Source organism: Procambarus clarkii, chromosome 53 (genome assembly GCF_040958095.1).
Source record: "Procambarus clarkii isolate CNS0578487 chromosome 53, FALCON_Pclarkii_2.0, whole genome shotgun sequence".
In the NCBI taxonomy this organism is placed as follows: domain Eukaryota; kingdom Metazoa; phylum Arthropoda; class Malacostraca; order Decapoda; family Cambaridae; genus Procambarus; species Procambarus clarkii.
In genome coordinates, this window is record NC_091202.1 from 19,980,858 (window position 1) to 20,002,790 (window position 21,933).

General features: G+C 51.5%; 1 protein-coding gene across 5 annotated transcripts in view; it reads left to right on the forward strand.

The window, feature by feature from the left end:
* LOC138352350 (adenylyl cyclase-associated protein 1-like) overlaps positions 1–21,933 on the forward strand; it is a 299,780-nt gene that overhangs the window by 117,332 nt on the left and 160,515 nt on the right. The window contains exon 1 of one of the 5 annotated variants that reach the window (XM_069304748.1): positions 1,786–2,248. The exons of the other annotated variants lie outside the window; for them this stretch is intronic. The gene's annotated coding sequence lies outside the window, so the exon portion shown is untranslated. Of the gene's footprint in view, positions 1–1,785; positions 2,249–21,933 lie in introns of those variants that run through there. 5 annotated transcript variants of the gene reach the window in all.

The window sequence follows — 21,933 nt, forward strand, 5'->3', positions numbered from 1 at the left end:
GTGGTGGTAGACTAGTGTAAACCTTGTGGTGTTCACTGGTAGGGGTAGACTAGTGTAAACCTTGCCGTGTTCACTGGTGGTGGTAGACTAGTGTAAACCTCGCCGTGTTCACTGGTGGTGGTAGACTAGTGTAAACCTCGCCGTGTTCACTGGTAGTGGTAGACTAGTGTAAACCTCGCCGTGTTCACTGGTGGTGGTGGTATACTAGTGTAAACCTTGCCGTGTTCACTGGTGGTGGTGGTAGACTAGTGTAAACCTTGCCGTGTTCACTGGTGGTGGTGGTAGACTAGTGTAAACCTTGCAGTGTTCACTGGTAGTGGTAGACTAGTGTAAACCTCGCCGTGTTCACTGGTGGTGGTAGACTAGTGTAAACCTTGTGGTGTTCACTGGTAGTGGTAGACTAGTGTAAACCTTGCCGTGTTCACTGGTGGTGGTAGACTAGTGTAAACCTTGCCGTGTTCACTGGTGGTGGTAGACTAGTGTAAACCTTGCCGTGTTCACTGGTGGGGGTAGACTTGTGTAAACCTTGCCGTGTATGGTTAGCAAGCAGTTCCGGCGTCAGTAGCATTGATCACGGTACACATAAAATTATTAAGATAGTATGAGGCTACAAGATGACCTAGACAAACTGAAAGAATGGTCCAACAAATGGTTGCTAAAGTTCAATCAAAGTAAATGTAAGGTAATGAAACTAGGCGGTGGAAACAGGCGGCCAGACACAGGATACAGAATGGGAGATGAAGTCCTTCATAAACGGACAGAGAGAAAGATCTAGGAGTTGATATCACACCAAACCTGTCACCTGAAGCCCACATCAAAAGAATAACATCTGCGGCATATGCGAGGCTGGCTAACATCAGAACAGCGTTCAGGAACCTGTATAAGGAATCTTTCAGAACCTTCTATACCACATATGTAAGATCAATCCTGGAGTATGCGGCCCCAGCATGGAGCCCGTACCTTGTCAAGCACAAGACGAAGCTGGAAAAAGTCCAAAGGTATGCCACTAGACTATTCCCAGAACTAAGAGGCATGAGTTATGAGGAAAGGCTGCGGGAAATGCACCTTACGACACTGAAAGACAGAAGAGTAAGGGGGGACATGATCACAACCTACAAAATTATCCGGAACTGACAGGGCAGTTAAAGATAAACTGTTTAACACGGGTGGTACGCGAACAAGGGGACACTGGTAGGAACTGAGTACCCACATGAGCCACAGGGACTTTAGAAAGAACTTTTTCACTGTCAGAGTAGTTAACGGATGGAATGCATTAGGCAGTGATGTAGTGGAGGCTGACTCCATACACAGTTTCAAATGTAGATATGATAGAGCCCAATAGGCTCAGGAACCTGTACACCAGTTGATTGACAGTTGAGAGGCGGGACCAAAGAGCCATAGCTCAACCCCCGCAAGCACAACTAGGTGAGTATATTGAAGCCTCTGTAACCTGTGAGTGTTTGGTCAAGTAGCGAGTCTACCTGAAGGGGTTACCTTGAGGTTACCTTGAGGTGCTTCCGGGGCTTAGCGTCCCCGCGGCCCGGTCGTCGACCAGGCCGTCGACCACCCTACACCTGTTGGGTGACAGGTCAGGAGGTGGGTGGAGATGACCTGTTGTTACCCCTGGCAGCGGCGGGTGCCTCGCTAGGTAGGAAGGGCCGGCGGTGGGTCATCACCCTATTCTTAAAGTGGCACCCACGTGGCCCTCCACCGCCGGTGTGGGGCTCCGTGGGAAAGCTAAGGTGCCAATAGCCAGTAGACGCGGCACTCGGCCCCCTCCCAGTCTCTCTAGTGTCAAGCAACCAGGAAGAGGTGACAGCTACGCTCGTCACTGGGTCTTGGACAGTGAGGACCTCCACCTAACTGTGCACCTGGTGATCACTGTACACATCACTGTACACCTGGTGATCACTGTGCACCTGGTGATCACTGTACACCTGGTGATCACCTCGCCCATACAGGGATTAGTGTCGTGCCGGGAATTAGTGCTATCATCTGTTGTGTCTGAGATCCGCACCAAGTACCGGAAATTGATCGCTACGAGCATCAAGTAAATACGGAGAACGGGTTGCTGCCACCCGTGTTGGTGTGTGAGCGGAGCCGGGCGGCGTAGAGGCCCTCCTCCACCAGGTGACAACCCTGCCACCCAGAATATAAATATAGGGGTAAAAAAGAGGCAGTGTACTAGAGGCAGCAGCGTACACCGAGGCAGCCGGCCAGCCACGGGCCCAGGCCGCCCCGCTCCCAGGTAAGAACAGTCGCACAACATATAAATAGTGCCTCGTCGTTGGGGCGACTCCTGGCCCTCCCTCTCCCCCCACCTTCCCCTCCCCCCCCCCACCTTCCCCTCACCTGGTGCCCCTCCCCTACACCACACCCACCTGGTGCCCCTCCCCTACACCACCCCCACCTGGTGCCCCTTCCCTACACCTCCCCCACCTGGTCCCCCCTCCCCTACACTACCCCCACCTGGTGCCCCTCCCCTACACCACCCCCACCTGGTCCCCCTCCCCTACACCACCCCCACCTGGTCCCCCTCCCCTACACCACCCCCACCTGGTGCCCCCTCCCCTACACCACCCCCACCTGGTGCCCCTCCCCTACACCACCCCCACCTGGTGCCCCCCTCCCCTACACCACCCCCCACCTGGTGCCCCTCCCCTACACCACCCCCACCTGGTGCCCCTCCCCTACACCACCCCCACCTGGTGCCCCCTCCCCTACACCACCCCCACCTGGTGCCCCTCCCCTACACCACCCCCACCTGGTGCCCCCTCCCCTACACCACCCCCACCTGGTGCCCCCTCCCCTACACCACCCCCACCTAGTGCCCCCTCTCCTACACCACCCCCACCTGGTGCCCCCTCCCCTACACCACCCCCACCTGGTCCCCCTCCCCTACACCACCCCCACCTGGTGCCCCCCTCCCCTACACCACCCCACCTAGTGCCCCCTCCCCTACACCACCCCCACCTGGTGCCCCTCCCCTACACCACCCCCACCTGGTGCCCCCTCCCCTACACCACCCCCACCTAGTGCCCCCTCCCCTACACCACCCCCACCTGGTGCCCCCTCCCCTACACCACCCCCACCTGGTGCCCCCCTCCCCTACACCACCCCCACCTGGTGCCCCTCCCCTACACCACCCCCACCTGGTGCCCCTCCCCTACACCACCCCCACCTGGTCCCCCTCCCCTACACCACCCCCACCTGGTCCCCCTCCCCTACACCACCCCCACCTGGTCCCCTTCCCCTACACCACCCCCACCTGGTCCCCTTCCCCTACACCACCCCCACCTGGTGCCCCTCCCCCTACACAACCCCCACCTGGTGCCCCTCCCCTACACCACCCCCACCTGGTCCCCCTCCCCTACACCACCCCACCTGGTGCCCCCTCCCCTACACCACCCCCACCTGGTCCCCCTCCCCTACACCACCCCCACCTGGTGCCCCCTCCCCTACACCACCCCCACCTGGACCCCCCTCCCCTATACCACCCCCACCTGGTCCACAAAGGGTTCGTATCATCCTTTGCAAATGACACGAAAATCAGCATAAAAATTACCTCCGGTGATTACGGGTTATTCGTGCCCATGCCACCTTTATGGTGGCCAAGCAGATATTAATAAAGTTTTCGACTGAGCAACAGAAAATAACATGATGTTTAACAGTGATAAATTCCAGGTACTCAGGTACGGTTAAAATGAGGACCTTAAACATAATACAGGGTATAAAACACAATCAAATGTGCCCATAGTAGGAAAACAGCATGTCAAGGATTTGGGAATAATAATGTCTGACGACCTAACGTTTAGGGAGCATAACCAAGCAAATATTGCGTCAGCCAGAAAAATGATAGGATGGATTACGAGAACTTTCAAATCCAGGGATCCCATCACAATGGTTGTACTCTTCAAGTCACTTGTGTTGTCCCGTCTTGAGTACTGCTCAGTACTCACTTCCCCCTTCAGAGCAGGAGAGATTGCCGAAATTGAGGGAATACAGAGAACATATACGGCACGCATAGACGAGATAAAGCACCTAAATTATTGGGATCGTCTCAAAGCTCTCCAAATGTACTCACTAGAAAGAAGACGAGAGAGATACCAAATAATATACACCTGGAAAATACTGGAGGGCCAGGTCCCAAATCTACACAGTAAAATAACAAGGTACTGGAGTGAACGATATGGAAGAAAATGCAGAATAGAACCAGTGAAGAGCAGAGGTGCCATAGACACAATCAGAGAACACTGTATAAACATCAGAGGTCCGCGGTTGTTCAACGTCCTACCAGCAAGCATAAGAAATATTGCCGGAACAACCGTGGACATCGTCAGGAGAAAACTAGATTGTTTTCTCCAAGAAGTGCCGGACCAACCGGGCTATGGTGGGTATGTGGGCCTGCGGGTCGCTGCAAGCAACAGCCTGGTGGACCAAACTCTCACAAGTCAGGCCGGGCTTGGGGAGTAGAAGACCCCCCCAGAACCCCATCAAGCAGGTATCAAGCAGATAAACACTACCCATACCTTGTCACCCTAATACAGAAACCACCTCCCCCATGGGACTGAGATACACTATCATATATAGATGTGATAGTGTGCGTTAATAGGCTGGAGGAGTAGTGACGTGTATCGGAGTAGTGGTCACCATCCTGGAGGAGTAGGGGCGTGTATTAGAGCAGTGGTCACCATCCTGGAGGAGTAGGGGCGTGTATTAGAGCAGTGGTCACCATCCTGGAGGAGTAGGGGCGTGTATTAGAGCAGTGGTCACCCTCCTGGAGGAGTAGGGGCGTTTATTAGAGCAGTGGTCACCATCCTGGAGGAGTAGGGGCGTGTATCGGAGTAGTGGTCACCATCCTGGAGTAGTAGGGGCGTGTATTAGAGCAGTGGTCACCATCCTGGAGGAGTAGGGGCGTGTATTAGAGCAGTGGTCACCATCCTGGAGGAGTAGGGGCGTTTATTAGAGCAGTGGTCACCATCCTGGAGGAGTAGGGGCGTGTATTAGAGCAGTGGTCACCATCCTGGAGGAGTAGGGGCGTGTATTAGAGCAGTGGTCACCATCCTGGAGGAGTAGGGGCGTGTATTAGAGCAGTGGTCACCATCCTGGAGGAGTAGGGGCGTTTATTAGAGCAGTGGTCACCATCCTGGAGGAGTAGGGGCGTGTATTAGAGCAGTGGTCACCATCCTGGAGGAGTAGGGGCGTGTATTAGAGTAGTGGTCACCATCCTGGAGGAGTAGAGGCGTGTATTAGAGTAGTGGTCACCATCCTGGAGGAGTAGGGGCGTGTATTAGAGCAGTGGTCACCATCCTGGAGGAGTAGGGGCGTGTATTAGAGCAGTGGTCACCATCCTGGAGGAGTAGAGGCGTGTATTAGAGCAGTGGTCACCATCCTGGAGGAGTAGGGGCGTGTATTAGAGCAGTGGTCACCATCCTGGAGGAGTAGGGGCGTGTATTAGAGCAGTGGTCACCATCCTGGAGGAGTAGGGGCGTGTATTAGAGCAGTGGTCACCATCCTGGAGGAGTAGGGGCGTGTATTAGAGCAGTGGTCACCATCCTGGAGGAGTAGGGGCGTGTATTAGAGCAGTGGTCACCATCCTGGAGGAGTAGGGGCGTGTATTAGAGCAGTGGTCACCATCCTGGAGGAGTAGGGGCGTGTATTAGAGCAGTGGTCACCATCCTGGAGGAGTAGGGGCGTGTATTAGAGCAGTGGTCACCATCCTGGAGGAGTAGGGGCGTGTATTAGAGCAGTGGTCACCATCCTGGAGGAGTAGAGGCGTGTATTAGAGCAGTGGTCACCATCCTGGAGGAGTAGGGGCGTGTATTAGAGCAGTGGTCACCATCCTGGAGGAGTAGGGGCGTGTATTAGAGCAGTGGTCACCATCCTGGAGGAGTAGGGGCGTGTATTAGAGCAGTGGTCACCATCCTGGAGGAGTAGGGGCGTGTATTAGAGCAGTGGTCACCATCCTGGAGGAGTAGGGGCGTGTATTAGAGCAGTGGTCACCATCCTGGAGGAGTAGGGGCGTGTATTAGAGCAGTGGTCACCATCCTGGAGGAGTAGGGGCGTGTATTAGAGCAGTGGTCACCATCCTGGAGGAGTAGGGGCGTGTATTAGAGCAGTGGTCACCATCCTGGAGGAGTAGGGGCGTGTATTAGAGCAGTGGTCACCATCCTGGAGGAGTAGGGGCGTGTATTAGAGCAGTGGTCACCATCCTGGAGGAGTAGGGGCGTGTATTAGAGCAGTGGTCACCATCCTGGAGGAGTAGGGGCGTGTATTAGAGCAGTGGTCACCATCCTGGAGGAGTAGAGGCGTGTATTAGAGCAGTGGTCACCATCCTGGAGGAGTAGGGGCGTGTATTAGAGCAGTGGTCACCATCCTGGAGGAGTAGGGGCGTGTATTAGAGCAGTGGTCACCATCCTGGAGGAGTAGAGGCGTGTATTAGAGCAGTGGTCACCATCCTGGAGGAGTAGGGGCGTGTATTAGAGCAGTGGTCACCATCCTGGAGGAGTAGAGGCGTGTATTAGAGCAGTGGTCACCATCCTGGAGGAGTAGGGGCGTGTATTAGAGCAGTGGTCACCATCCTGGAGGAGTAGGGGCGTGTATTAGAGCAGTGGTCACCATCCTGGAGGAGTAGAGGCGTGTATTAGAGCAGTGGTCACCATCCTGGAGGAGTAGGGGCGTGTATTAGAGCAGTGGTCACCATCCTGGAGGAGTAGGGGCGTGTATTAGAGCAGTGGTCACCATCCTGGAGGAGTAGGGGCGTGTATTAGAGCAGTGGTCACCATCCTGGAGGAGTAGAGGCGTGTATTAGAGCAGTGGTCACCATCCTGGAGGAGTAGAGGCGTGTATTAGAGCAGTGGTCACCATCCTGGAGGAGTAGAGGGCGTGTATTAGAGCAGTGGTCACCATCCTGGAGGAGTAGGGGCGTGTATTAGAGCAGTGGTCACCATCCTGGAGGAGTAGGGGCGTGTATTAGAGCAGTGGTCACCATCCTGGAGGAGTAGAGGCGTGTATTAGAGCAGTGGTCACCATCCTGGAGGAGTAGGGGCGTGTATTAGAGCAGTGGTCACCATCCTGGAGGAGTAGGGGCGTGTATTAGAGCAGTGGTCACCATCCTGGAGGAGTAGAGGCGTGTATTAGAGCAGTGGTCACCATCCTGGAGGAGTAGAGGCGTGTATTAGAGCAGTGGTCACCATCCTGGAGGAGTAGAGGCGTGTATTAGAGCAGTGGTCACCATCCTGGAGGAGTAGGGGCGTGTATTAGAGCAGTGGTCACCATCCTGGAGGAGTAGAGGCGTGTATTAGAGCAGTGGTCACCATCCTGGAGGAGTAGAGGCGTGTATTAGAGCAGTGGTCACCATCCTGGAGGAGTAGAGGCGTGTATTAGAGCAGTGGTCACCATCCTGGAGGAGTAGAGGCGTGTATTAGAGCAGTGGTCACCATCCTGGAGGAGTAGAGGCGTGTATTAGAGCAGTGGTCACCATCCTGGAGGAGTAGAGGCGTGTATTAGAGCAGTGGTCACCATCCTGGAGGAGTAGAGGCGTGTATTAGAGCAGTGGTCACCATCCTGGAGGAGTAGAGGCGTGTATTAGAGCAGTGGTCACCATCCTGGAGGAGTAGAGGCGTGTATTAGAGCAGTGGTCACCATCCTGGAGGAGTAGAGGCGTGTATTAGAGCAGTGGTCACCATCCTGGAGGAGTAGAGGCGTGTATTAGAGCAGTGGTCACCATCCTGGAGGAGTAGAGGCGTGTATTAGAGCAGTGGTCACCATCCTGGAGGAGTAGGGGCGTGTATTAGAGCAGTGGTCACCATCCTGGAGGAGTAGGGGCGTGTATTAGAGCAGTGGTCACCATCCTGGAGGAGTAGGGGCGTGTATTAGAGCAGTGGTCACCATCCTGGAGGAGTAGGGGCGTGTATTAGAGCAGTGGTCACCATCCTGGAGGAGTAGGGGCGTGTATTAGAGCAGTGGTCACCATCCTGGAGGAGTAGGGGCGTGTATTAGAGCAGTGGTCACCATCCTGGAGGAGTAGAGGCGTGTATTAGAGCAGTGGTCACCATCCTGGAGGAGTAGAGCCGTGTATTAGAGCAGTGGTCACCATCCTGGAGGAGTAGAGGCGTGTATTAGAGCAGTGGTCACCATCCTGGAGGAGTAGAGGCGTGTATTAGAGCAGTGGTCACCATCCTGGAGGAGTAGAGGCGTGTATTAGAGCAGTGGTCACCATCCTGGAGGAGTAGAGGCGTGTATTAGAGCAGTGGTCACCATCCTGGAGGAGTAGAGGCGTGTATTAGAGCAGTGGTCACCATCCTGGAGGAGTAGAGGCGTGTATTAGAGCAGTGGTCACCATCCTGGAGGAGTAGAGCCGTGTATTAGAGCAGTGGTCACCATCCTGGAGGAGTAGAGGCGTGTATTAGAGCAGTGGTCACCATCCTGGAGGAGTAGAGGCGTGTATTAGAGCAGTGGTCACCATCCTGGAGGAGTAGAGGCGTGTATTAGAGCAGTGGTCACCATCCTGGAGGAGTAGAGGCGTGTATTAGAGCAGTGGTCACCATCCTGGAGGAGTAGAGGCGTGTATTAGAGCAGTGGTCACCATCCTGGAGGAGTAGAGGCGTGTATTAGAGCAGTGGTCACCATCCTGGAGGAGTAGAGGCGTGTATTAGAGCAGTGGTCACCATCCTGGAGGAGTAGAGGCCGTGTATTAGAGCAGTGGTCACTAACCGCTGCTCTGACCACCATTGGCCGACCAACATTTTTTGACGTTTTTATTTTTTTATTTTATTAATAATAAACATAAATAATATTCTTAGAAATTCTTATATTCTGAATATTTTATTCGTCTACTGTATGTAACTCATTTTCTTTCACTGTTCTATTTAATGTCATCAAATAGTTTGACTTGAATAAGCATCATTGGAATATAATAAACCCATAATGAGTGGAAATTACCAAAGGAATATTTTTTGCTAAACAGAGATCACACTAACGTGATGCATCAAATGAACACATCCACAAGGACCGTGGCGAGGATTCGAACCTGCGTCCGGGAGCATCCCAGATGCTCCCGGACGCAGGTTCGAATTCTCGTCACGGCCCTTGTGGATTTGCTCAATATTTTTGCATTTCTTTAGTTGCACAAAAGATAATGTAAGTAATGACAATGGTAACAATAGTAATATGTGTAGTTGTTGTTCTTAAAGATTCGCTACCTGGAACTAAAAGATCCAAGTAGCACGGGCTATGGTGAGCCCGTAGTGGAGTACTTTATGTGTAGTTAATGGTGAGGTGATCAATGGTTGTCAGCCTTCTCAGAGTCGTCAGCCTCCATTACCAGCAACAGTCCAACTGGAGGCTGAGGGAACGGTCAAGGGGAAAGTACCAAGCCATTACGACTATTTAACACTGGGAAGGGGTCAGGATAAGGATATGGGTTGGGACGGGGGGAAAGGAATGGTGCCCAACCACTTGGACGGTCGGAGATTGAACGCCGACCTTGCAAGAAGCGAGACCGTCGCTCTACCGTCCATCCCAAGGGGTTGGACAAAAGAAAAAAGCTCAAAATATCACGAAAATATTAATCGAACTGCCTGAAATTATGATTTATTCAAGAACCTGGGGCCAGATTCACGACAGCACTTACGAACGTGTACATCTTTCCTCAATCTTTGACGGCTTTGGTTACATTTATTAAACAGTTTACAAGCATGAAAACTTGCCATTGAACTGTTGTCATTGTTATAAACAGCCTCCTGGTGCTTCGGAGCTCATTAACTGTTTAATAATTGTAAACAAAGCCGCCAAAGATTGAGAAAAGATGGACAGGTTCTTAAGTGCTTGTGTAAGTGCTTCCGTGACTCTGGCCCCTGGCAGTGAGCGGCAGCATCCACAGCCACTCTGTGTTGAGAGAGTTGACCCAATGGTGCCACGACACCTTCCACACCAACCCGTTCTCGCACTTTCGTATAGTCAATATTGACTTATTAAATACGTGCATATGTGAAATACTAAACATACTAGTTTACCTTGAAAAGCTTCATAGAAAACACCGACCTTACCTAACCTTCTTAGTATGTAAAGATAAGCATCTTATTGCTTCGTAATTACAATTATTACTTAACCTATTATAGGTATATTATTATAGTAGGAAGATTAGGTAAGGTCGGTGTTTTCTATGAAGCTTTTCAAGGTAAACTAGTATGTTTAGTATGTCACATATGCACGTATTTAATAAGTCAATATTGACTGTAAGAAAGTGCGAGAACGGGTTGTCCACGTACTCAAGACACTGGCAATCAAAACACCCGGATTTAGCTAGGAAACCACTTGAATATTTTCAAAGCATGTGTGAAAATATACAAAACCAAGAAATTTCTTTAACAAAAATGACTGTTGGAGATAAGAGCTTATTAGTGGGCCGCGGGATTTAATATTATGAATTTAGTGGTCCTGGAGATCCTAAAGGCTGGCGACCGCTGTATTAGAGGGGGAAACCTTGTATACTCAGAGCATCTTAACTCTACAAATAGGTGATAAATGTCAGGTAGTTGCGTATGGCATACCTTACCTTGAGGTTACCTTGAGGGGCTTCCGGGGCTTAGCGTCCCCGCGGCCCGGTCGTCGACCAGGCCTCCTGGTTGCCGGACTGATCAACCAGGCTGTTGGACGCGGCTGCTCGCAGCCTGACGTACGAGTCACAGCCTGGTTGATCAGGTATTCTTTGGAGGTACTTATCCAGTTCTCTCTTGAACACTGTGAGGGGTCGGCCAGTTATGCCCCTCACAAGCATAAGTGAAGACAAACAAAGTACAGGGTACGAGACACAATGAAATCTGCCCATAGTAGGAAAGTAGCATGTAAACAAGATTTGGGAATAATGATGTCTGACGACCAAACGATTAGGGAGCATAAACAAGCAAATATTACGTCAGCCAGAACAATGATCGGATGGATTACGAGAACTTACAAATCCAGGGATCCCATCACAATGGTTGTACTCTTCAAGTCACTTGTGTTGTCCCGTCTTGAGTACTGCTCAGTACTCGCTTCCCCCTTGATTGTCACACGTCTAAATTATAGGGACCGTCTCTAAGCACTCAAAATGTACTCTCAGAAAAGGAGACAAGGTATCAACAAGGTATCACATAATACATACATGAAAGGTACTGGAGGGTCAGGTCGTAAATTTGCCCAGTAAAATGACAACATACTGGAGTGACAGATATGAAGGAAATGCAGAATAGAGCCAGAGAATAGAATAGCCATGGGGAATAGAGGCGCTATAGCATAGTTAGAGAACGCTGTATTCAGTGGAACACGGTTGTTCAGTAGCCTCACAGCAAGTGTACACAATATGGCTGGAACAAAAGCTGGAGAATTTTCAAGGAAAATTGGAGATTTTTTTCAAGACGTGCCGGACCAATCAGGCTGTGGTGGGCACGTGGGCCTACGGGCCGCTCCAAGCAACAACCTGTTGGACCTAAGTTATCACAAGTCAAGCCTAGGCTGGGGCCGGGCTTGGGAAGTAGAAGTAGTGGCAGGACCTCACCCGGGTTACAATCCAGGTGTAGTTGGGTGTATAGATGAATACTGTGTAGCATACACAAGTACATGCTCAGATGTTTATGTATATGCTTTGGTAACTTCAGCCTTTTATTATTTTTTCCTCCCGAGTTAAGATTGATTCAGTTCCATTTTGGAATTATGCGTTGTGGAGCTTGAGTACCCTCAAGTAAATCCAAGCTCTTGGACCACCGTCTCTGGGGTGCGGACGACTCCCCTCCTGCCCCCCCCCATCCCATCCCGCCCTATCCCGCCCTCATTTAGGACAATCTTCATTTCAGCAGCTACTCTAGACTATATGAAGGGAGATACAATGTGTGTCAAGAGCTAGCTACGTGATGCTAAAACTCTCCACCACGTAGGATGATGAGTCCTTCGGGGCCGAGTAGCAAGTATAGCCTTGTAGCGTCAAACTTTCTCATGCATTATGAGGATATCGTCAAGAACACGAGAGTTAATAAAGCAATTGCAACGCTCCTCGAGTAGTGTTTCTGGTATTCTAACATTATGGTGGTGTGCCACACCCTGGTGGCTTGCTGTTGTGGTCTTGTGTTTAGTGGTTGTGTTCAGGGCTTCCTGCATCGACTATCGACTTGAGAATGGTCCAGGACGGACCGAAACGTCGTCGTCCCTTCAACTTCTAGTGTGTGGTCTGGTCAACATACTTCAGCCACGTTATTGTGACTGATCGCCTGCACAGGGCTTCCTGCAGTTTCTGTATTGTCTGATCATATGGTGGACGGAGTTTTGCTGCTCTTCTTAGCGCCTTGTTTTACACTGCTGGTAAATTCTGCATGTTGGTCATCTTTATATCAGAGATGCGGCGGGAGTAGTGCCTTGTAGACGTATAGCTATATATTCCTGCTAAGGTTACGGAATCTTCTTAGTGATCCTAAGGCTTTTTCTGCTTTATTTTGTCGTTCAAGTGAATTTCGATTCGTGTTATATGAAGTTTGAGTGCCAGTGCTCTGCCTACATGTGTATGTTGGGCTGGGCGGCTGTCATGAGTGCCAGTGCTCTGCCTACATGTGTATGTTAGGCTGGGCGGCTGTCATGAGTGCCAGTGCTCTGCCTACATGTGTATGTTGGACTTGGCGGCTGTCATGAGTGCCAGTGCTCTGCCTACATGTGTATGTTGGACTTGGCGGCTGTCATGAGTGCCAGTGCTCTGCCTACATGTGTATGTTAGGCTGGGCGGCTGTCATGAGTGCCAGTGCTCTGCCTACATGCGTATGTTGGGCTGGGCGGCTGTCATGAGTGCCAGTGCTCTGCCTACATGCGTATGTTGGGCTGGGCGGCTGTCATGAGTGCCAGTGCTCTGCCTACATGCGTATGTTGGGCTGGGCGGCTGTCATGAGTGCCAGTGCTCTGCCTACATGCGTATGTTAGGCTCGGCGGCTGTCATGAGTGCCAGTGCTCTGCCTACATGCGTATGTTGGGCTGGGCGGCTGTCATGAGTGCCAGTGCTCTGCCTACATGCGCATGTTGGGCTGGGCGGCTGTCATGAGTGCCAGTGCTCTGCCTACATGCGTATGTTGGGCTGGGCGGCTGTCATGAGTGCCAGTGCTCTGCCTACATGCGTATGTTAGGCTCGGCGGCTGTCATGAGTGCCAGTGCTCTGCCTACATGCGCATGTTAGGCTCGGCGGCTGTCATGAGTGCCAGTGCTCTGCCAACATGCGTATGTTGGGCTGGGCGGCTGTCATGAGTGCCAGTGCTCTGCCTACATGCGTATGTTGGGCTCGGCGGCTGTCAAGGATAATGGGTACTGTATTATTTGGAACTTAGTTTTTTTGGTACTTATTTAACAGTGGTTTTCAAAGTCGTTTATCAATTGTATTGTCGCGTTGGTTATGTTTGATAGTAAGGTCAGTGCTGCAGATATCCAGGGCGGCAGATATCCAGGGCGGCAGATAACGTGAGTTACACCGTTCCCATCAGTGATATATTGTTAGTGTTGACATGAGTGGGTGATAGGCTGCTTCCCTCTGGTACAGTACCTGGATTGTTCCCGGATGGGGTTCTGGGCGTTCTCGTACTCCCCAAGCCCGGCCCGGGGCCAGGCTCCTCTTGTGAGAACTTGGTCCAACAGTACTTCATTTTTCAGTTGTATTTCGTTTCCCAAGCAGCTGCCTATGCTGAGCTCGGCTGTTGTGTTGTCTTTAAAGCTTAACAGTGTGGCAGGGAATCTGTGTGGAAGCCTTAGTTCAGATATCTTGTATTTTAGACCAGTGTGTCAGACTTTGTGGAAAGCTTTCGACAACTCTCTGAGCACTCTATTACGTGTATTACATTGATCCTTTTTCGTCATGATTGGGCCGGGCTTGGGGAGTAGAACTCCCAGAACCCCATCAACCAGGTACCATCTTCCCCTCACCCCCTGCTTAGTTTTCGCCCCCTCCCCCACGCCATACCCAGTTATCATATCCCCCCCCCCCTGCCCACTTCCCCTGGCCCCCCCCCTGCCCACTTCCCCTGCACCCCCCCCTGCCCACTTCCCCTGCACCCCCCCCCCTGCCCACTTCCCCTGCCCTCCCCCCCCCCTGGCCCACTTCCCCTGCCCTCCCCCCCCCCCCCCCCCCCTGGCCATGAGTCAAGGGCTAAGAGTGTCGGCCAGTCAGTGGGAGCCTCGAGGTTGTTGTAATAGTGTTCCTGCTTTTGACTCACCTCCCAGGCACGCTGGGTGGGGGTGATGTGGGGGTGGTTGTGGGGTGGTTGTGGGGTGGTTGTGGGGGCGGTGTGGGGGTGGTTGTGGGGCGGTGTGGGGGTGGTTGTGGGGTGGTTGTGGGGGTCGTTAAGAGTGGTTGTATCCACAGCCATACAATAAACCCATAAACTATATATACAATACATTGTATATAAAAGTAGACAATCTCCCGCTCACCAATATATAATATAACCCAACACGAGGGTGAAGCAGCAGCAGCAGCCCGCGGGGGGCCGCTACTCCTCTCACCACAACGTTACCAAGTGAATTAATTTAGTCATTTTTTCTACAGAAAGGTAATGGAAGGACTTGCTCGCTTGATGGGACATTGTCCCAGCACCACTAATACTCCCGGGTGTACAGTTTATATTGTGATGTGTGGTGATGGGGGGGGGGCGGTGGGCACGGGGGTGGGGGAGGGGGGCAGTGGTGACGGGGGGGGGGGGTGGAGGAGAGGGGGAGTTAGGCATTTAGAGAATGAGAGGTGGAATCGTTGGATCATTTTCAGTACTTCGTAACCATTGGAGGGAAGTGGATGTGTGTTGTATGGAGCAACCAAACCCCCACCCCACCCCCCCCCCCCACCCCCACCCCCCCACCCCACCTCCAGTAGGGACCTCACAGCTGAGTGGACAGCGCGCGGGATTCGTAGCCCTAAGGTTTCGGGTTCGATCCCCGTTGGAGGCTGAAACAAATGGACAATGTTTCTTTCACCCTGATGCACCTGTAAATAAATAGGTACCTGTCTAGCAGTAAATAGGTACCTGGGAGTTAAGACAGGTGCTACGGGCTGCTTCCTTCGGGGGGTAGGAGGGATAACAAAAAGGATGACTGGTGGAGGACCGGGCCGCGGGGACGCTAAGACCTGAAATCATCTCACGATAACCTCAAGATAACCCCTGCCTCTACCCCTCACGAAAGTATAGATAATTCCATGGCCGCCAGAAATTCAAAGTGACCGTCATTGGCCATTTTGGAAAATATATTTGTATTATGCTGGAGAGTACTTTCTTTTTATCTACGAATTTGATGTCGCTTTGATGATTTCAGTTAACTTTGACTTTTAAATCCAAGATGGCCACCGATTTTTGGTTGGGACGAGGCAATGTTTCCGAACTGTAGCAAAGTCCTCATGGTAAGACTCGAGTGAAAGATCCTCGTATGTGAAGTAGAATGATGGAGAGTAAACATTCAGTAGAAGTGATCTCCTAGGACAATACGTACAGTGTTGTGGATATTGACAGACAAACATCAGCTCTCAATGTTGACAAAAACAGTATAACATACCGAAGAAAAGAGGTATAAACATTGATTCATTAACCATCATGTCCAGGAAAGTAGACATTATGTAACACGAGTTGACAACTTTAGAAAGTGATGTGACCAATGGCCCACCGCCACTCTGCGGGGGAGTGTGTTGGTGCTCCTCACTCACCCTCACTCACCCTCCCTCCCTCACTCACCCTCACTCACCCTCACTCAGCCTCACTATGAGTACCATCGCTGCCCTCATGGCAGCAGTCATGAGGCTCCCGGGAGCTGCTAAGAGGTCATGAGGGGTGGCGTGGTGCTCCACACTTCCCATTAACGACCATTGGCGGCTAATGGTCTAACAATGTGTGCTGAAGCTGAGGGATAAGTTGACGTGGGTCAACTACATCAGTAGAGTCTCCTGGCCACGTGTCCAAGAGTAGTCAGTGAGGTCTCCTGGCCACGTGTCCAAGAGTAGTCAGTGAGGTCTCCTGGCCACGTGTCCAAGAGTAGTCAGTAAGGTCTCCTGGCCATTTGTCCAAGAGTAGCCAGTAAGGTCTCCTGGCCACGTGTCCAAGAGTAGCCAGTGAGGTCTCCTGGCCATTTGTCCAAGAGTAGTCAGTGAGGTCTCCTGGCCACCTGTCCAAGAGTAGTCAGTAAGGTCTCCTGTCCACGTGTCCAAGAGTAGCCAGTAAGGTCTCCTGGCCACGTGTCCAAGAGTAGTCAGTGAGGTCTCCTGGCCACGTGTCCAAGAGTAGTCAGTAAGGTCTCCTGGCCACGTGTCCAAGAGTAGCCAGTGAGGTCTCCTGGCCACGTGTCCAAGAGTAGTCAGTAGAGTCTCCTGTCCACGTGTCCAAGAGTAGTCAGTGAGGTCTCCTGGCCACGTGTCCAAGAGTAGTCAGTAAGGTCTCCTGGCCACGTGTCCAAGAGTAGTCAGTGAGGTCTCCTGGCCACGTGTCCAAGAGTAGTCAGTGAGGTCTCCTGGCCACGTGTCCAAGAGTAGTCAGTGAGGTCTCCTGTCCACGTGTCCAAGAGTAGTCAGTGAGGTCTCCTGGCCACGTGTCCAAGAGTAGCCAGTGAGGTCTCCTGGCCACGTGTCCAAGAGTAGCCAGTGAGGTCTCCTGGCCACGTGTCCAAGAGTAGTCAGTGAGGTCTCCTGGCCACGTGTCCAAGAGTAGTCAGTAAGGTCTCCTGGCCACGTGTCCAAGAGTAGCCAGTGAGGTCTCCTGGCCACGTGTCCAAGAGTAGTCAGTGAGGTCTCCTGGCCACGTGTCCAAGAGTAGTCAGTAAGGTCTCCTGGCCACGTGTCCAAGAGTAGTCAGTAAGGTCTCCTGGCCACGTGTCCAAGAGTAGCCAATGTGGTCTCCTGGCCACGTGTCCAAGAGTAGCCAATGTGGTCTCCTGGCCACGTGTCCAAGAGTAGCCAATGTGGACTCCTGGCCACGTGTCCAAGAGTAGCCAGTGAGGTCTCCTGGCCACGTGTCCAAGAGTAGTCAGTAAGGTCTCCTGGCCACGTGTCCAAGAGTAGCCAATGTGGTCTCCTGGCCACGTGTCCAAGAGTAGCCAGTGAGGTCTCCTGGCCACGTGTCCAAGAGTAGTCAGTAAGGTCTCCTGGCCACGTGTCCAAGAGTAGCCAATGTGGTCTCCTGGCCACGTGTCCAAGAGTAGCCAGTGAGGTCTCCTGGCCACGTGTCCAAGAGTAGTCAGTGAGGTCTCCTGGCCACGTGTCCAAGAGTAGTCAGTGAGGTCTCCTGGCCACGTGTCCAAGAGTAGCCAGTGAGGTCTCCTGGCCACGTGTCCAAGAGTAGCCAGTGAGGTCTCCTGGCCACGTGTCCAAGAGTAGCCAGTGAGGTCTCCTGGCCACGTGTCCAAGAGTAGCCAGTGAGGTCTCCTGGCCACGTGTCCAAGAGTAGCCAGTGAGGTCTCCTGGCCACGTGTCCAAGAGTAGCCAGTGAGGTCTCCTGGCCACGTGTCCAAGAGTAGTCAGTGAGGTCTCCTGGCCACGTGTCCAAGAGTAGCCAGTGAGGTCTCCTGGCCACGTGTCCAAGAGTAGCCAGTGAGGTCTCCTGGCCACGTGTCCAAGAGTAGCCAGTGAGGTCTCCTGGCCACGTGTCCAAGAGTAGCCAGTGAGGTCTCCTGGCCACGTGTCCAAGAGTAGCCAGTGAGGTCTCCTGGCCACGTGTCCAAGAGTAGCCAGTGAGGTCTCCTGGCCACGTGTCCAAGAGTAGCCAGTGAGGTCTCCTGGCCACGTGTCCAAGAGTAGCCAGTGAGGTCTCCTGGCCACGTGTCCAAGAGTAGCCAGTGAGGTCTCCTGGCCACGTGTCCAAGAGTAGTCAGTGAGGTCTCCTGGCCACGTGTCCAAGAGTAGCCAGTGAGGTCTCCTGGCCACGTGTCCAAGAGTAGTATGATCTACCTGGATGTCTACAACTTTGGTCATTGTTTGCTGCTTCTGCTATCTTACAGCTGCCATCTTGCCATGCTGCCATCTTGCCATGCTGCCATCTTGCCATGCTGCCATCTTGCCATGCTGCCATCGTCATCGGTGGTGTTGGTGGTGGTAATGGGGACGATAACAACACCAAGAGGAAGAACAATAACTGATGGGGGGGGGGGGGGTGTCAGCTGTGATCATCACCGGCAAAAGAGATCACGCGTTAAGGCGTAAATTAGTGAACACTTTCCCTGTTGAATCATTCATGGTGGGGGAAGGCGAGGGTGGAAGCAGTGGGGAGGGGGGGGGGGGGGTGGGGGGACTTAAAGGGGTAATAGAAGACACGGTGAAGCACCCCCCCCCACCCTCCCCCCACCAACCCCCCCCCCCCCCACTCCCTCGCCCAGTGGTGAAAAATGCACTTTTATATGCATGGTGGAACATGCCGGAACATGTTGGGAAGGGATACATGCCGGTGTGGACCAGAGTGCAGATACTTCCAACCTAAACTCTGAACATTTTCAATTAATGTAAACAAAATGTTACAATCTTCAGTGACCGGAATTCCAGGTGAGAGGTGCACAGCGTTATAGACGGGAAGATCAATATGATATTACTGAATTTTGTTTAGAGGCAGAAACAGAGCGGAACATAGAAGATTAGAACAGACATTAGAAGACAAGCAGAATACAGATGGTGTATACACAGACTTTGCAAAGGCATTCGACAAATGTAACCATGGAGTGATAGCTCACAAAATGAGGTCAATGGGAGTAACTGGTAAAGAAGGACGCTGGATACTCAATTTCCTGTCGAACAGAACACAGTAACAGTCAAACAAATAAAATCGAGCCCGAGCGCAGTTAAAAGCTCTGTACCTCAGGGTACAGTCCTTGCACCACTGCTGTTCCTTATTCTCATATCAGATATAGAGAAAAATACACATCACAGCTTCGTGTCGTCCTTCGCAGATGACAAACATCAGCACGAAAATTACCTCTGCTGAAGACATTGAAAAACTACAAGCAGATATTAACAAAGTTTTTGATTGGGCAGCAGACAATAACATGATGTTTAACAGTGATAAATTCCAGGTACTCAGGTACGGCAACAATGAGGGTCTGAAACATAATACAGGATACAAAACACAATCGAATCTGCCCATAGTAGGAAAACAGCATGTCAAGGATTTGGGAATACTGATGTCCGACGACCTAACGTTTAGGGAGCATAACCAAGCAAGTATTGTGACAGCCAGAAAAATGATAGGATGGATTACGAGAACCTACAAATCCAGGGATCCCATCACAATGGTTGTACTCTTCAAGTCACTTGTGTTGTCCCGTCTTGAGTACTGCTCAGTACTCACTTCCCCCTTCAGAGCAGGAGAGATTGATGAAATAGAGGGAATACAGAGAACATATACGGCATGCATAGACGCAATAAAGCCCCTAAATTATTGGGATCGTCTCAAAGCTCTCCAAATGTACTCACTAGAAAGAAGACGAGAGAGATACCAAATAATACACACGTGGAAAATACTGGAGGGACAGGTCCCAAATCTACACAGTAAAATAACAAGGTACTGGAGTGAACGATATGGAAGAAAATGTAGAATAGAACCAGTGAAGAGCAGAGGTGCCATAGGCACAATCAGAGAACACTGTATAAACATCAGAGGTCCGCGGTTGTTCAACGTCCTCCCAGCGACTATAAGAAATATTGCCGGAACAACCGTGGACATCTTCAAGAGAAAAGTAGACTTTTTTTTTTTTTTTTTTTTTTTAGAATAAAGTGCCAGACCAACCGGGCTGTGGTGGGTATGTGGGCCTGCGGGCCGCTCCAAGCAACAGCCTGGTGGACCAAACTCTCACAAGTCAAGCCTGGCCTCGGGCCGGGCTTGGGGAGTAGAAGAACTCCCAGAACCCCATCAACCAGGTATATGTGGGCCTGCGGGCCGCTCCAAGCAACAGCCTGGTGGACCAAACTCTCACAAGTCAAGCCTGGCCTCGGGCCGGGCTTGGGCAGTAGAAGAACTCCCAGAACCCCATCAACCAGGTATCAAGAGCGAGGAACAGATATTTATTTATTTCTTTGTTTATATACGAAAAGGTACATTGCGTTTATGAGAGTCCATAGCATTAATGTTTTTACATTCTTGTAAAACTACGCATAGCGTTTCGGGCAGATAGTCATTGGTGGAGTACAGAGTGTGAGGGAGATACCCACAAGACTGAATACAAGTCAACAAGCACAGGGATCCTGTCGGGAGCCTGTCGGCCGAGCGGACAGCACGCTGGACTGTGATCCTGTGGTCCCGGGTTCGATCCCGGGCGCCGGCGAGAAACAATGGGCAGAGTTTCTTTCACCCTATGCCCCTGTTACCTAGCAGTAAAATAGGTACCTGGGTGTTAGTCAGCTGTCACGGGCTGCTTCCTGGGGGTGGAGGCCTGGTCTAGGACCGGGCCGCGGGGACACTAAAAAGCCCCGAAATCATCTCGAGATAACCTCAAGATAACCACACAGGTACTACACCTCACAACACCCAACACAACACCCAACACTGGACGAACCACTAGCAAAACAACCCACCCTGGACCAGGGTGGAGCGGGGGAGAACTATCAAAGCCCACCAGAAGTGGCACGCAATATTGGAAATTATTTGCAGACGAGGAGTCGCAATAACGTGGCTGAGGTATGTTGACCAGACCACACACTAGAAAGTGAAGGACGACGACGTTGTTTCGGTCCGTCCTGGACCATTCTCAAGTCGATGACTTGAGACTTGAGAATGGTCTAGGACGGACCGAAACGTCGTCGTCCCTTCACCTTCTAGTATGTGGTCTGGTCAACATTGGAAATCATTCATATTTGCATACATTCAAGACCTAAAGTCAAAATCAAGAAATAAAGTTTAAGTTCATAAATGGCCTTGTAATAGAATCGAACTCAATATTTGGTGCATTTACAGAAACCCTCACGAAAGACTACATGGATAGTGAGCTATGGATCCCAAATTATAATCTATATAGATGTGACAGAGTAATTAGGTCAAGTGGAGGAGCAGGTCTGTATATTAAAGAGGAACTGGCATGCACAGAGCTCCTGAACTCGAGCAAGTACCACTCCAATAGTGGTACTTGGAATCAAATTCTCGCTCAGTCAGCAGATTACAGAACCAACTAGGAATGAAAACACGCTGGACCTGATATTCACAAACAATGATAATCTAATCAGAGATATTACAATATCAGACAATACATACTCAGACCACAAGCCCATTGAAGTGCGAACTCATATTAATAACGGTAGAGTAGGTCCAAGAGAAGGGGTATTCAATCCAATTTCAACAATAAGAGGATCGACTGGGAGAAAATAAATATAGACCTTGCAACCATTCAATGGGAGACGGTCTTAAGCGACAAAACTCCCACACAGGGAATAGCTCAACTGACAGCTGAAGCTTACAAGGTCTGCTTGAAGCACGTGCCTGTGAGGAGGGGCAGAAAGAGGACCACTCTAGAAAGAGAACGCAGACGACTGTACAGGAGAAGGGAAAAAAAATAATGGAAATGGTTAGGCATAGACAACTATCACAAGAAAGGCAAATAAACCTAAACAGGAAGATTGAAGAAATAGAACAGACGCTGAAGCGATCATAAGAGTCTGAGGAAATATAATTGGAACAGAAAGTTATAGAAGACAAAGGAAAGGAGGGAAGGAAAGTATCAGGAGACAACGCCAAGCCACTACGACTCTATAGCAGAAACCCCTCCCCCCCTCCCTTCTATCCTAGGGTGGGGGGTGAAGCACGCCCCCCGCCCCACCCCCACCCCGTCAACACTGGTGATTGATGTGGTCACCGCCCAACATGGCGACTGACGGGTGTGAGAGCGACGCGGCCTCGTCACCATGACAACTCCTCCCTGCCAGCCAGGAACATGCCAACCTAACCCAACCCGCCTAACGTGTCCAGTCCAGCGCATAACAAG